Source organism: Theropithecus gelada, chromosome 5 (genome assembly GCF_003255815.1).
Source record: "Theropithecus gelada isolate Dixy chromosome 5, Tgel_1.0, whole genome shotgun sequence".
NCBI classification, from domain to species: domain Eukaryota; kingdom Metazoa; phylum Chordata; class Mammalia; order Primates; family Cercopithecidae; genus Theropithecus; species Theropithecus gelada.
Window position 1 is genome coordinate 65,049,941 of NC_037672.1, and position 16,681 is coordinate 65,066,621.

Consider the following 16,681-nt stretch of genomic DNA (forward strand, 5'->3'; position numbering starts at 1 on the left):
AAAAAAAAAAAAAAAAAAAATTGACTTCAACCCTGGCACCATTTACTTGCCAGTTGTGGACTTTGGGAGAGTTAATTAGCCTTTCTGAGCCTGTTTGCTCATCTGTAAAATGGCATAATTATGGCATCTATTCGTAAGTCTGTTGACAGAATGAGATCATGTATATGAAGTGCTTAGACACAGTGCCTAGCAGAATGAGTGCCCAGTATTATTACTTATTATTGTTTTGATGAGACCTTTAATCTATAAATCAGAAAATAACCTAAGTGAAAGGAGTATTAAAATGGGATATCCCCCCAAAACAGCAAACATTAACAACCTTAGTTAACGACCCTATCACTAACTTAAGGGCTCCCTTGCTTGTTTTTCATCTAGCTCAGTTTGTACTCAACTGCTAATTACAAGTTAGGTGTTAATTATCTCATAAACATTTCTTCAAATCACAGAGCATTAATTGCCTGCCCCAACTGAAAAGGCTGGATTCCTGAGGGCTCTTCCTTTTCATGCCTTGGGTTCCAAGCTGTTTGCTTTCTTTGAGTTGCTTCTAATGTGTTAGTTCAGGACCTCTCCCACTGGGTGAATGAGCTGTGTTTCTTAACAGTTGCTATGTTCTTGACCCCTCTAAATCACCAAGCAAAAGACAAAACAGTAGTTAAATATAATTAAGTGAATTTCAGTGAAGAGTGATCTAGATTTCTAAAACAACACACCAAAAGTACAAACTGAAGAGAAAAGATGGCACAGTTAGAACTTCTGTATAACAAAACACCAAAAACAAAAGTATAGATACATGACTGGCTAGGAGAAGATATTTGCACATACAATAAAGGATGAACCTCAACAAGATAAATAGCTCTATGGGGGGGCGGGGAGGGGGGGGGGGGGGGGGGGGCAGAGTGGAGGAAGGTAAGGATGTGAATAGGTTATTTGCAGAGAAATAAACATAAATGGCCAATAACCATATAAAAAGATGTCCAACTTCACTAAGTCATGGTAGTTGGGGATCATAATAACCTGGAGCTTGCAGTATCTTGTGGACCCACTGGCCATCTTTAGTTAACAATTACTTTTTTAAAAAATAGCTTACATCCTCATATTTTAAAAAGTCTGTTTTTAAGAAGACTATGCAGAGCTGTATGGGGCAGCTGTGACAACCATTTGGCATTTTATACCTAGACCTTCACCACGTTCCTTAAAGATGAACAGTGTATCAATGAATAGCTCCAAAGTTGTTTTTATTTTAAAGTGGTTCCTTTTTCCTGCTTTCTCAAGTGAATAATACGCTTCTAAGAAGCTCATACAGTCTTGGCATCTTCATAAATGTTGTGCTTAAGACAAGATTCAAAGGTCACAATTAAAAAGTACTTATCTAAAACAACCTCCTCAATATTCTGATCACAATAGGCAGAAAGATTTAAATATTACAAATTAGTGTTTCCTTTCACCAGTATACACTGCAGACATATCTGTATGAAGTCCATGTGCTATTCTTAAATTTAGTACTCAAATCTCGATATTTTAGGTGATAGGCTAAAAAAAAAACCTCTCCATAACAAATATAAAAAATAAAGCAGCATGGACCAGCGTGATAAACGTTGGCTGGGAGTCAGAAGTAAAGACTCCAGCTCTGCCACGTTTTAGGGGAATGACTTTGAGGCAGGTCACTTCTGAGCCTCTATCTTTACTTGTAAAATGCATATCATATTAACATCTCATAGGTTAGCTATATTAATACATCATAGGTTTTTAATGGTTTCAACTGATTGGAACTATATTGAAACTATGAAGCACCTTGTATAGTCTTTCCCACATTAAACAATTCCACAGTAGAAAATATTTAAAATGTTATTCTCTATTAATTCAATGTCAATTCTGCTCTTTATGTGTGTTTATATAAGATATACATACAGATATCATATATAAACTTTGAAAATGTAAATACTTATTGTTCCAATGAATCCTGTTTCCCCACTTCCACAGGATAAAGATATCTAATGAATAATCACCTCTCACATTATTTCTAGAACTTTCATCAAGCATGTTGGTAGTTTTCCGGAAGCTAATAAGCAATGAAATGAAAATACTGAAAGATGCCCACTAATTTCCATACAAAACAGCTTCAGGAGTCAATCCTAACATAATTTCAATTACTAAGAAAGGCCCAGGGGAAGGCCCTGAATACAGTATCAAAGAGAAATACCTATATCATTTGCTAAGGCTGCCTCATCAGTCACTGTAGTATTTTCTGTTTGATAGGAGTAAATTATATTATACTCTGTCCAATTCAACTAGTATGGTCTGAGCAATCCAGGGATGAGAAAAACTTGACTGGGACTAGAAAACAGGTGAAATGAAAATTAAAATCTTAAGTCAATTCATTGCATGTCTTTATTTCTCAGCCCTTCAAAGCTTCGTGTTGTCAGACACTCAACCACTAAATACTGATAACTGTAAGAATTCCTGGAGAAAATCTAGGAGATTGTTAAATTGTTTATTCTGCAATCTCCTTTTAGGATGTTTTGCCACAGTAATGTTTTCTGACTAAGTCGCTCTACATAGCAAGAGACCTGAGCCTGTAACTGCACAATTACTTTTGAAGCATTTACTGAATAACTCCTTTGTGCTAGCCACTACTGTATGCTGTTTAAGATACAAAAATTAATAAGGCGTGAAAACTATTATGGTACAACACGGTATCTGCTGATTACAGAAACCTAAGATAAATGGGAATTCAGAAAACCAGTCCTCCTAACTCTGCCTGGTTGAGAGTCCTGAAGGATGACTAGGTAGAGAGACTGGAAACAGGCCAAAGAGAAAGGCATTTAGGTGAAATGCAGAAGCAGGGAGGTAAGCAAAGGGGACACACACAGGGCCCAGCAGGTAGCCCAATGGAGACTGCAGGAAGAGAGGCATGACGTCTCTGAAGGGCATGCATGTCATGCTGGGAGTCGAGCCGTTATTTATTCTAAAGGGAACAGAAGTATGGAATGGCATTTTTGCAGAAATAAGAGAGAAAAAATAGATTTAGTCTCTCCAATACGTTTTTTCTTTTGGAAACCCCAAGAAAAGGGCCCTTTAGTCCTACAGTTGATACGAAAGTATTATGAAATGCTTTTTAAGAACTGGAGTAAAGCATCTGAATTTTTAACTAATAGTCAGAAAAGCGCTAGAAATGTCAGAAGTGAATTTTTAACTAACCTTCTGGTTTAAAGTAGTAGAGAAAAACCCCATTACTACGTTGCTGTTTGTGATGGCTCCTTGGTTGTGTTTATTCAGCTGTGATACACTCTAAACTTTATGAACCATGAAGTCGGTAGAGTTTACCCTACTCCTATCAACTGGATTGTGTGTGAACTTCTCTCTTCTAATTCCTTAAGAAAAATTTGCGTGGATACATTTATTAATTCCCTTGATGCCCAAAGTCAAAGATTTATTTTATTTGGTTAGGGGCCTGAAATATGATTCAGAGTTCCCAACATTTTCTCAAATTTCTCCGTAACTTTCAAAGTGAAGTTCAAATGTCTCATATTTTGTACTTATTTTTGTCATCTCCAAAATGCTAAAATGCCACTTCTTTCAAAAATTGGTTTGGCCAAACAAATATTCAGTAGATTCGATTTAGAAAACCAGCAGAAGAGGTCTAAAGTTCAATACTGCTCTCTGTAGGCTCATTCACCCTGTCTCCCAAATCAGAATTAGGATACGATTATAACAAGGCAATGTTTTCAAGAGTCCCAGATCCTCAATGCAAGTTGTAATACTAAGAACTACATATGAAACTATTGTGCTCATGACCAAGACTGAGCATGAAAAGCACTCCTGCTGCCAACTTGCTTCTGTTGGCCTCAAAAATTAGAGACAAATCCAGCATCTGACTTTAGCTAGGGAGTCTTTTCTTCAAGGCAGGAAGACTGTTTCAAGCCAAACATAACATGTGGGAAGAAGACTATTCCCCATGTATACATGGAACCTTTAACTTCCAACTCCGCATTTCTCAATAAAAATGCTCCAGCATAACAGTGTTTGAGCAGAATAAATTGAGAGGAGTGGAGTGTTCAACGACCATGTAAAATGCCACGGATTTCTTTAAGAATAGGAAGATACATCGATACTCCTAATTACCATTTTGGTCAAGCCACCATCTTAAATCACATGAAGCTACTATTTTTGTAGTTGAGAAATGGCTGAATATCAACTTTTGTGTGGTTCAACCCACTGCTAGGACATTCTGTAAAATCAAGAGCAATTTTACCACATCTTTTTCTTTTACTGTTAATGATCTTACTGGCTTTTTGCTTCTTAAAAAGGTTATGAAAGAGTAGGCTTCTGAAAAGAGTCTCAAAACTCATAACAAAAACAACAGAAATTTTATCAATAAAAATGTTCCAATAATTAGAAAGACAGGCTAAATTAACCTTTTAGAAAGATGTTTTCTAAATAGTCTGCTTACAAAACATCTGCCTTTTTTGTTTTTCTAAGATTCTAATTATCACTAATAGTTCCTAGAAAATGCATTTTTGTATAGGCAGGAAGATCGAAAAGAAGGGAGGATGCTGGGTTTCAGCTGTAGAGTGAAGGATTAACAGGAAATTTAAGCCTCAACTTAAGTCCTTAGGCCTCAATAAGGATTAATGGGAAATTTAAGCCTCAATTCCCCAGGCCTCAGTTTCCTCATCTTAAAGGAAGGTCCTTGATTAGGTGACCTTTGAAGGCCCTTCTGGCTCTAGCACTAATAATTTATTGGAATTTGGTAACAGACTTTACTCTACCTATATCCACTTGCATTTTATATCGTCCCACTGCCAAATTCATAAATAATTTCATGGCCTATAGGAAGAGCCATTAACTGTCATTGGAACTCAACCAAAAACAGAAAATCCAACCCCAGTCACTATAGATAGCACCTGTTTTTGCGGAGCCACATTTGCTTGGCTACCACACACTCTAGAATCCCTCCCACTCCCTCAGCTGTGGGCCTGCTCACACCATACATCAACTTCTGGTTCTCCAAATTTGCTCTCTTATGGCCAGGCCTGTATTGGAGACATTCTGTTACAGAAACAATTCAAAAATGTTGATGTTATCCTCATCCAATCTATACATTTTAATATCAGAGTTCAAGTACTTGTTTCACTTGTATTTTAAAAGCAGGCACATTTTCCGCACACACAAAAAGCTTAAACTGTTCAAATGTTAAATCATTCTAAAAGGCATACCAGAAAAAAAAAAAAAAAAAAAAAAACTATTAATGATCTCTTTATTCAAATACAAGAAAAACAAATAAATTTATTTCCAATGGAAATCTGATTGCCAATTGGCAGACTCAACCTACAAATGTGTTTACGTGACCCACACAGTATTTTAAAAACATTTAGTTGCCAACATTATCAGATGTGGAAATTTCACATCAAATTCCAAATATCCATCTTCCTTTGAAAAACTGAAGACTATGGCACCAGCAGGCCCCCATTTCCTAGTCAGAGCCAAGAGGTGGCATGTGTTTTTCCAGCAGTTTAACTGAAGAATGTGGGTTGCCTTTTTGGTACTTTTTCTCCTTCAAATAAATGAGCTACAGAATGGAGCTCATTCATAGATGGCTTACACATTTGCCTCCCTTACTATCATCTTACCATGCCATCAATAATTCAAAACAGAACCTAACTGAAGCTTACGAAAACTGTGTATAACCCATTGGCCATTAACTAAAGAGAAAGTTAGATAAATTTCTATTCTTGTTAATGTTATAGCTACATCAGGTTAAGCACTTTTTTTTTTCTTTTCTTTTTTGTGATGGAGTCTCACTCTGTCACCCAGGCTGCAGTAAAGTGGCATGATCTCGGCTCACTGAAACCTCTGCCTCCTGGACTCAAGCAATTCTCATGCCTCAGCCTCCCAAGTAGCTGGGATTACAGATGTGAGCCACCATGCCTGGCTAATTTTTGTATTTTTAGTAGAAACGGGGTTTTGCCATGTTGGCCAGGCTGGTCTCAAAATCCTGACCTCAAGTGATCTGCCCACCTTGGCATCCCAAAGTGCTGGGATTACAGGCCAGGTTAAGCACTTTTCTAACTACAGTAAAGCATAAGCATTAATTGAGATCTAGACTACATAATTTTTTTTGAGACGGGGCTCCCTCTGTCTCCAAGGCTGGAGTACAGTGGCACAATCTCAGCTCACTGCAGCCTGAAACTCCCAGACTCAAGCGATCCCCCCACCTCAGCCACCGAAGTAGCTGGGACAACAGGTGAGCGCCACCACCACCAAGCTAATGCTTCTATTTTTTTCTGTAGAAATGGGGTTTTGCCATGTTGCCCAGGCTAGTCTCAAACTCCTGGGCTCAAGCGATCTATCTGCCTCAGCCTCCCAAAATGCTGGGAATTACAGGTGTGAGCCACCATGTTTGGCTGATTACATGAATTTTTAATTTTATTTTTCAAGATGTATTATTGTTAGATTTAAATTTGGTCTATTAGAAAATCACAGGAAAATTTATAAACTTTATACATTGAAAAAAAACAGTCAGCTATACTCATCTTGTGGCCTCTTTGCTGAAAATAGTTGCTATATTTGCCTAATCAGGTCATAGTCATTTTACAAGCCTTAATAGTTTCCTGTCTCTATCCTGCATAAAAAGCACAGGGTAACTGATTTGACCAAATATCTTCCTAAATCTTCTTCTTAGCCCTACTGTAGATTCAATTGTCTCTTGTTAAGTGGAGATAGACTCATTTTATGAGACAATTATTTGCAAAACTAGCATAAATCTTGGGTTGTGGTAACATTACAATGTAGGGTGCCATCCAACTACTTACTCTCTCCACTCACCATGGAATAAAGCAAACCGGACTAAACTGCAACACAGATGATGAGATGAAACACAGACTTTCCCTCTCTCCCAGGAAGACAGTTAACACAGCGAAATGGAACACAAAGGGCAGACTCTGCTGGAGACAAAACCATGTAAAAGAAATGGCAGCCTCTTATAGCTGAAAGCTTGCAGTTGTTCATCAGAAAGTTGGTGAAAATTTCAATATAGCTCTTTTTCTAAAGCACATTATCTTTTTCCATCAATAGACAGCTGAGCCAAGCCCTGAGAGCATTTCTGATGATACAAGATCCTTTTACCATCACAAAACCACTCTTTTGAAATCCTAACATCCCGTGTACAGGGGTTCCAAATTTAGAATATACATATTCTGCACTCTACCATGAGACAAAATCACTATTAGCTCCTAAATTAAACTATAAAAGCACAGCAACAATTCTTGCTTTATGTTGTGAGGAAAACTACACTTTTAAATATCATTGGTGCAAGCATTATTTCCTTCAATTTGTCTGTTCATATGACTAAAATGTGCATGCGACACAAGTTTCTTTTAGAAATAGAAATATGAAAACAAGTATTTCCTATAATAAATTATATATAATATGTATTATATGGGCAATAATATATAATATTATACCACCAGTAATAGGCATAAATTCTAAGCCCAAAAGACAAAATTTGATAAATGATTCCTTTTTTTTTTTTTTTTTTTTGAGATGGAGTCTCATGTAGTGCAATGGCGTGATCTCAGCTCACTGCAGCCTCTGCCTCCCAGGTTCAAGGATTCTCCATCCTCAGCCTCCTGAGTAGCCCAGACTACAGGCACACACCACCACACCCAGCTAATTTTTGTATTTTTAGTAGAGATGGAGTTTCACCATGCTGGCCAGGCTGGTCTCAAACTCCTGACCTCAGGTGATCCGCCTGCCTTGGCCTCCCAAAGTGCTGGGATTACAGGTGTGAACCACCATGCTTGGCCTGATAAATGACTCTTTTACACTATTAATGATGAAAACACTTATCTCTAACAAGAGTGTCTACAATGCCAAGCAAGCAGACTTAGGCATATCTCTGCTCTCAAAGAGGTCATAAAAATCTGTCATTCTAAAAGCTAGGTAGGAATGACACAGCAATGCCAAGTTTTAACTCAGTGAATCAGTTGTTATGGCAAGTGTGGTAAATGACGGGAAGCACTGAGCCACTTGATATGAGCTCAAATCAAGCTACTTCTCTCGGGAGCTAAGCTTTCTGAGGAGACTAAACTAAAACAATCCTCAGCTTTCTTTTGACCTTTGAAACGTCCCATGACTCTACAGCACTGCTGGCATCCAATAAAGCTCAATGATAAATATTGCACAGAAATAATGTTTAAGTGTTTTAAATTATGCATAAACCCAAAGTTCAAGATAAGCACAGGTAAGTGAGGCCTGGCACAGTAACTTCCATCTGAGTTCCAGCTTGGCTTTTTGATGATGATAATGGTGATGAAATAGCTCATGCACACAGAGTATCACATCTGTATACTCATGACCTATCTTTGCCAAACCGTAACGTTTACCATCCATATACTTCATCTTTTCTTTTTAAATCACAGATACGTTTGAAGATCCTCAAGTATCTCTCCTTGATGCCTTTCACTGCTCCTCTTTCCCCAGGTCACCAGCTGGGCTCTTAAAAGGAGATCAGACAGTGCCTGATATTCGCTTCAAAATAATTTGGGGAGAGGTGAGGGAAGAGGTTAGAGAGGGGAGCGAGGAGGCTAGAGAGAATGGTAAATAGACCATACAAGATTGGCCATGAATTTAAATGGGAGGGGGAGATGCAAAAAAAAAAAAAAAAAAAAGACTGGCCAAGAATTGATGACTGGGCTAGGTGATGGGACAGAAGGGTTCATTATACCATTCTCTCTACTCTTGTATATGTTTGGGATTTTATTAATTAAAAAAAGTTTTTCTCAGAAAAAACAGAAAGATCAGACTATAAATACTTCTAGACTACATTCCTAAGCTGCACTATACAGTATGGTAGCCACTTGCCACATCTGGCTGTTTCAGTGTAAATTAATTGGCCGGCCACGGTGGCTCACGCCTGTAATCCCAGCACTTTGGGAGGCCGGGGCAGGCGGATCATGAGATCAGGAGATCGAGACCATCCTGGCTAACACGGTGAAACGCCGTCTCTACTAAAAATACAAAAAAATTAGCCGGTCGTGGTGGTGGGTGCCTGTAGTCCCAGCTACTCCGGAGGCTGAGGCAGGAGAATGGCGTGAACCCGGGAGGCGGAGCTTGCAGTGAGCGGAGATCGCGCCACTGCACTCCAGCCTGGGCAAGAGAGTGAGACTCCATCGCAGCAGCAGCAAAAAAAAAAAAAAAAAACAGTGTAAATTAATTAAAATTACACAAAATAAAATTTTAGTTGTACAGCTATTCCAGTCACATTTCGAGTGTTTAGAAGCCATAAATGACTAGTGTGGTGGCAACTATGCAACAGTGGAACATTTTCCATCATCATGAAAGTTCCAACTGACAGCAGTGTTCTGCAGCCTAGGGTGGTATCTCCATGTGGTAGAAGAAGGTGCAAACAATAGTCAGAAGACTTGGCCTTAAGATCATCACTGTTTACCTTGGGCAAGTCTGAGCCCTGATCCATCAAAAAGGAGGTGAAGGTGTTGGGTCAAGAATAATATCCAACCAACCCACCTCACAAAGTTGTTGTGAAGATCAACTTTTACCCACTGAAATGTAATCACAGGAAAAATATGTGGAATTGCACAATTTCAATTAGGAAACCACTGCAGTGTGTGCAATGGGTTTAGTGGCAAAGCCAATATGCAAGTGAAAACATTCTAAAAGTATATTTAAGGACCAAAAAAACCCTGAAATGACTCCAGTTTAAGAAATCACACATTTCAACTTCAAATTTGTTAAGTGTTCTCCTCCCACTCCCTTTATTGGAATAGAAAAACAAATTTCTACTTGCTTTTTTAACAAAATTTTTTCATGGTTGGAATTAAAAATTAAATCTAATTGCTAATGTAAGATTAGCAAAGGATAGCTGGAATGCACCACTTGGGTCAAAAAGCCAAGTCACTTGAATGAACGCAAAAACCCAGGAACTAAGTGGTCCCAGCTTTTATCTACATATAATGAGAGAATTTATCCTTCCGAGACAGATTGAGTACATCTTTGAGTTATCCATTATCTCATGTGGGGTGTGTGAGTATGTGTTTGTGTGTGTGTGACTGTGTGTGTACCTTAAAGAAATGCATTAAAAGATCACTAAAATAACTTTGCCTTTCCAAAATAAGATTATTTTGCTTCCAAAATCATATTTCCCCTTATTCTGGACTAACATAAGAGAAACTGATTAAACAGGCAGTATTTCCAATGTCCTTTTATCTCTAAAGCTGGTATCAGAAAAAAAAAAAACAAACACAAAAAAACTGATAACCAGTTACGTCAGGGTGTAAAAGGAATTAAATATAGGTAATGCCAAGTGAGACACGTGTACCTCAACCCAGAACAAACCAGTAATTCTCAGCCTTTTTTCCCATTTCCCCATGTGGGATAATTCCATACACACAATGATCCTCAGCCAGGGGTTACATGTGTTAGAATACGGAAATGTTTTGTTAAGTACAAGTCCCTTAAGCTAAGACTATTAGAAGCAGGTGTTGGACATTTTATCTTGATTGAGATTTTTAAAACGCTAGTTAGAGTCAAAACATTTAAACTCACCTTAAAACATCTAAACATACATTCATTCATTCACAATTTTTTGACAAAAGGCCAAGGCTTTTTCATCATAATAGGTCAGAGGAATTTCAATAAGGGTGTCTTTCCAGCACCAACCCACAGGCATCATCTATAATTTCCAGTTTGTTTATTTAATGTGGAGACAGAATTTAAAAGTGTTTTCAATGCAATCCAAATGCAGGCTCTTTTTAGATTTGTACAATTTTCATCTCCAACTTTTTGTAATTATCTTACGTATATTTAATTCACAGCAGTTTTATTTCAGCAAAATTTTTACCTTTACTAAAACTTTCCAAAGCATCTCATTTAGAAGCAATTCAATTTTTGCACTTATAGTTCATAGATTCACAAAACATTAAATTAAATTAGGCGATGATGATGATTATAACTAGTGTAAGTAGGTTTGAAAACAACTGACCCAGTAAGCATACAACTCTGTTGGCAGGTGCAGAAATGCATGTGCAGCTCTAAAATAGAACACAAACAGTCCCCACTTGCAATGGTTCAACTTATGATTTTGACTTTCCAATGGTACAAAAGTGATACGCATTCAGTAAAAACCATACTTCAAATGCCTATACAACCATTCTATTTTTCACTTTCCATACAGTATTTGGTAAATTACCTGAGATAGTCAACACTTTGTTATAAAACAGGCTTGTGTTAGATGATTTTGCACAACCGTAGGCTGATGAAAGTGTTCTAAGCACATTTAAGGTAGGCTAGGCAAAGCTCTGATGTTCAGTAGGCGAGGTGTATTAAATGTGTTTTAAACTTAGGTATTTTCAATATAATGTGGTTATCAGGACATAACTCCACTGTAAGCTAAGGAGCATCTGTACTAGTCTACAAGTCAAAAGCATCTGGAATGCTGTGGGCAGTCAGAATGTTTTGTAGCAGAAATACAGGGCACAAATTAATCTGTCAGTGAGCCTGAAGACATTCCATCCAGATTCTAATAAAACTTCCCAATTCCCTTTGGTGTGCCCTTTTTATCCTTGCCTTAAACTAAAACAATAAACTTCGAAAGATAGCCTGGGAAGAAAAAAAGCTGGAGGTTACCTTTCAAGGGTCCTCGAATTACATTATAAAAAGGAAAGAGAAGGGAAAGAAAATGGGCCTTATTATTTCCGAGTGCTAAGTCAAGTTCCTCATGTTTACTAAAAAAAAGTGTTGGGCTGAATACTAGTTAAAAGAGCCTGACAAGATCCTCCCAGTCATGGAGGTTGAGCATTATTTGAGTCTCAGCCTTTTCTCCCCAGCTACATTGTAGACTTTCCAACAACATGGAGCACAGGACAAGAAACACAGAAGGTCCTCAAGTACCCGACTGGTTGATGCTGCACAATCACAAATGACTTAAGACAGGAGGTGGGAATGACAAAACACATCCTGGTAATTCCCCCCTGAATTCAAATCTTATTCCAAAATTTTGAACCTCAGTGACAAAGAGATCCATTTTCCAAAGACAAATTTTGGTTCTGATTTGGTGTGGTGGGAGAGTAGAAGGATATGGTTTTGACATCATCACTCATACATGGTGTTGGCTGCGCTCAATATTTGTTCACTTAATGAATAGGAACTAGGAAAAGCTACTGAGGAATAAAAGCATAAGTTCTTCAAGAAAGAGATTTAGAAATATTCAGCAGTATCCCCAACTCTCCAATATCCCTATATAAATCTCCATTACATAAAGTCAATGAGAGTCTTCATTGCCCCCAGCTTTGACTGGGTTATAAAATCCAATTTAGACTTGGTCCTCTTCACATAGCTTAAATGTCAGCTTTGGAGCAGCAGCTAGTGGCAGCAAATTATTAGCGACTTTGATACCTGAGACCTCATCTTATCTGCCTTAAGTTCATAAAATACCTTGGAATTTTAGTTTCGAAGGAGCAAACTTGATTATCAACAACTAAAAGACTTCTTTAGAGGGCTCAGAGAGAAAACTGTGCTTCAACTTCAGACAATCCAACATTCCCTAGTGGTTAAGAGGTTGACTAACGATTAGAAAAGGCTTTGAAAACAAAGAGGCATGTAACAAACAATCAAATTATTAACAAACAATCAAATTATTCCGCCGGGCGCGGTGGCTCAAGCCTGTAATCCCAGCACTTTGGGAGGCCGAGGCGGGTGGATCACGAGGTCAGGAGATCGAGACTATCCTGGCTAACATGGTGAAACCCCGTCTCTACTAAAAATACAAAAAATTAGCCGGGCGCGGTAGCGGGCGCCTGTAGTCCCAGCTACTTGGGAGGCTGAGGCGGGAGAATGGCGTGAACCCGGGAGGCGGAGCTTGCAGTGAGCCGAGATCACGCCACTGCACTCCAGCCTGGGAGACACAGTGAGACTCCGTCTCAAAAAAAAAAAAAAAAAAATTATTCTATCACGCCAAAGTACTAGTCTTAGAGTACCTAACCACCAGGTAAGTCAAACCAAACACCTCAAAGAATGAGAGCAAAGGTGACAAACGTGAGGAGAATCTAAAAATCAATCAGCTTGGTTTACGTAGTTTCCATGACATTCTCAGAAACTGCCTCTGAGAATGGCTTGCACAAAGTGCAGTGATCATTTGAACAATTCTCTTAAAAACTCTTGGGGCACATTTAAAAACAAGTAAAAGGGTACAATTAGATTGTTGGAAACACAAAGAATAAATGCTTGAGGTGATGGACAGCCCACTTACCCTAATGTTGATTATTACACATTGCATGCCTGCATCAAAATACCGAATGTAACCCATAAAAACATACACCTACTACGTACCCACAAAAATAAAAAATTTAAAATAAAGTAAAATAAACACTCTTAGGGAAATACTGCATTAATCCCCATCCTTAAAACTATTCAATATTAGCTAATTAAAGTTGTTTCTTATTACCCCATTTTTCCAACCTATGCAGACAGTATAAGCCCAAAACTTTCTGATTTTTTTTTTAAAACAGTTTTAAGCTTTGTCCTAAATTCATAGTTCATGTATCAAAACCATAATTTCCCCCATTCACTCTGTATCCAGGTCCTAGAATATAAAAGTACAATTGACTTGAAATGGGTAAATTAAACCCATTACAGAACAAAGTAGGATATAAGAACAAAGAACAAAGAACTACAGATTCAAAAGCAAGCAGTGCCACCCTGAGAGATTATGAGTTCCATCCCAAAGAATCAGAAATGAAAATTATAGAAAAGTCTAGGTGATGCAATACAACATTTTTTTTTTTTTTTTGAGTCTAGTTTTTTAATTTGGTCAGGTGCCAGTGGCTCACAACTGTAACCTCAGCATTTTGGGAGGCCTAGATGGGAGGATCACTTGAGGCCAGAGGTTTGAGACAAACCTGGGCAATACAGCAAGACCCTGTATCCATTAAAAATAATAATAATTTTTTTTAAACTTGTCTTGTCCAAGCTCGGTCCAGTGCTTTGGATCTGTTTTCATCAGTCCTTACAGCTGCTTGTCAGACCCCAGCAGCCAAGAATGGTGAAACAGATCAAGAGCAAGGCTGCTTTTCAGGAAGCCTTGGACACCACAGGCAATAAACTTGTAGTTGATTTCTCAGCCACATGGTGTGGGCCTTGCAAAATGATCAAGTCTTTCTTTCATTCCCTCTCTGAAAAGTATTCCAACGTGGTATTCCTTGAAGTAGATGTGGGTGACTGTCAGGATGTTGCTTCAGAGTGTGAAGTCAAATACATGCCAACATTCCAGTTTTTTAAGAAGGGACAAAAGGTTGGTGAATTTTCTGGGGCCAATAAGGAAAAGCTTGAAGCCACCGTTAATGAATTAGTCTAATCATGTTTTCTGAAAATATAACCAGCCATTGACTATTTAAAACTTGTATTTTTTTTTAATTTATAAAAAATATAAAGTATGAAGATTATAAACCTAATTGCCATCTGGGTGACAATAAAACATTAATTATAATAACAACAACAACAACAAAAAACCTCATCTTACAAATAGTAGTGAAAACCTGGTAAAAAGTCAGTTTGTTCTGGCATTTTTTAAACATCCAAAGTAGCTTAGTATATTACAAAATTAACATTCATATTCCCTTATTTGTATGAGGAAATGAAAAGCCCCACACTAGTAAACAAGGTGTTTTCATCTAGGTTTCCCCAAAATGCAAGGACTTGCAGGGACTTGCATGCATGTGAGTCCTGGGAAGTGACCCAGGGGAACAGAATGGGGGACAGGGAAAAGTGAAACAGGGGAAGAGGGAAGGCCACCCTAAGGGGACTGTAGAGCTAATCACCCCTGAGGGCTGAGGCTGGGGCCCAGAGGGGAACTTCTAAGGAGCCAGGTCAATTGAGGAGCCATGTAGATCCACCATCTCAAGGGGGTTGCCCCCTGGGAAGGCAGCTCCTTTGGATGTCCAGATGTGCACATAGGTCAGAATAGCTAAGCAGAACCCCAGTGGCAATGGCAGAGAAGCCTGGGGTAGAAAGTGGAGTTGTGAGGTCTACCCTACCGGGCGTTGACACAGCAACAGCCAGGCAGGCACACGTCTTAGCCAGTATGTCTTATCCAATTTATCTGAAGGGTGAATTTTCACTTACTGAGTCAAATGTTTATTGGCTGGAGGTACAGGACATATAGTCCTTTCCCTTAAGTCTGGCTATATAGACTAAGAATACAAGACTGTGGCCAAGGGCTAGCGGAACATATTGCTTATGGTAGGTAATAAGGTTTTTTTGTTTTGTTTTTTATGTTCACAATTATATTTGATAGTTACTTTCTCTTAAAAGGTAACTTAAGGAAAGGTGGGGTGGGGACTCCTGATCACTATGTGGATGACACGTAAGTGTTGTCAGCAATTCAAATAAATAAAAATCGTCAAAATGTTGGTGATTCGTGGGTGGAGGCTTCATGGAGGGAATGTTTGATCTGTGCCTCTAAGGTGCGCTCTGATTAGAAAATGGGAAGCCTGTGTGGTTCAGGTGTGCACAAGAAGGGGCAACTGCTCAGTTCCCACTGGGGTGGGGTGGGGTGGCAGTTCTGGTTTGAGCCTAGTCTTCAGTATAAAGCCATTATTATTTCAGCACCATTTTCCTGAGATAACTTTTATTGAGGATGAATGTTGAGGCAGCAGTGTAAGCACTATGTGTGTACTAACTGGTTTAATTTGTAACTCTTTGAGGGAAGTACTGTTACTGTTTTACAGATGAGGGAAGTAACCTGCCTAAGGACACAAAGCTTGTTAAATGGTAAAACTGATACTCTAGAACCGGAGCAACCTGGCTCCAGAGCCCACATTCTTCACCCAAATGCTATACACTATGGCCTATCAGTAGAGAGAAAAACAGAGCAAGGGAAAGAAGGGTGCCATCTGATTCATCTGCATTTAGGGACAGATGGCTGGGAAAGGTCCAAAGGGCCGAGGTCCCAAGAGAAATCATTCTGTCAAGCAGCTGGAAGTCCTAATGGCCTCACAACCATTTCCCAGAGAGTACAGTTCCACGGCTGAGGCCACCAGAGAGCAGCATAGAAGGCCTTTCAGACGGTTACCACCTATCACTTACTTGATGGTGACGTCCCTGGAAGCTCACCACCAGTGAGTACGAGAATTCACACTCTGCCTTCAATTCACTGTGGCTGCCTAACTCTTATCTCTCTCTGTCTCTCTGTTTCTGTCTGTCTCTCTCTCTCTCTGTCTCTCTCTCTCTCTCTCTCTCACACACACACACACACACACACACACACATATACACACATCATTCTACTATGCCCAGCTAGAATCAGAGCAGGCCAAAGAGAGGGAGAGAAATCCTTACAGACAGGGATACAATTTTAAAAATAAATACTCGGCTTCATAGTAGATTCCTTGACTAGGAATCTAGCCAACTGTTATTACTCAAAATATTCACTGCCCTCCCTAGAGGGGGATTTACTTCCCCAGCCGATGGCCCTCAAGCCTGGCCAAGTGTCTTTCAGAGCCACTCTTTACAGGAGGATTCTCTATCCTCATCCTTTTGAATTTAGGAATGACCATTTACTTTGGCCGATACAATCTGCATGGAAGTGACCCATCTAAGAGCTTGAGAAGCCAGCTCCTGAGAAACCAGGCTTCAGCATGTGTCTTTGTCCTCTGCCACCAGGCTGGCA

General features: G+C 39.0%; 1 protein-coding gene and 1 pseudogene across 3 annotated transcripts in view; one reads left to right on the top strand and one right to left on the bottom strand.

Moving 5' to 3' along the window:
- The window catches only part of SEPT11 (septin 11), a 91,360-nt gene that overhangs the window by 67,796 nt on the left and 6,883 nt on the right, over nt 1-16,681 (bottom strand). The gene's annotated exons all lie outside the window — the stretch shown is intronic.
- LOC112624518 lies at nt 14,054-14,368 on the top strand (annotated as a pseudogene).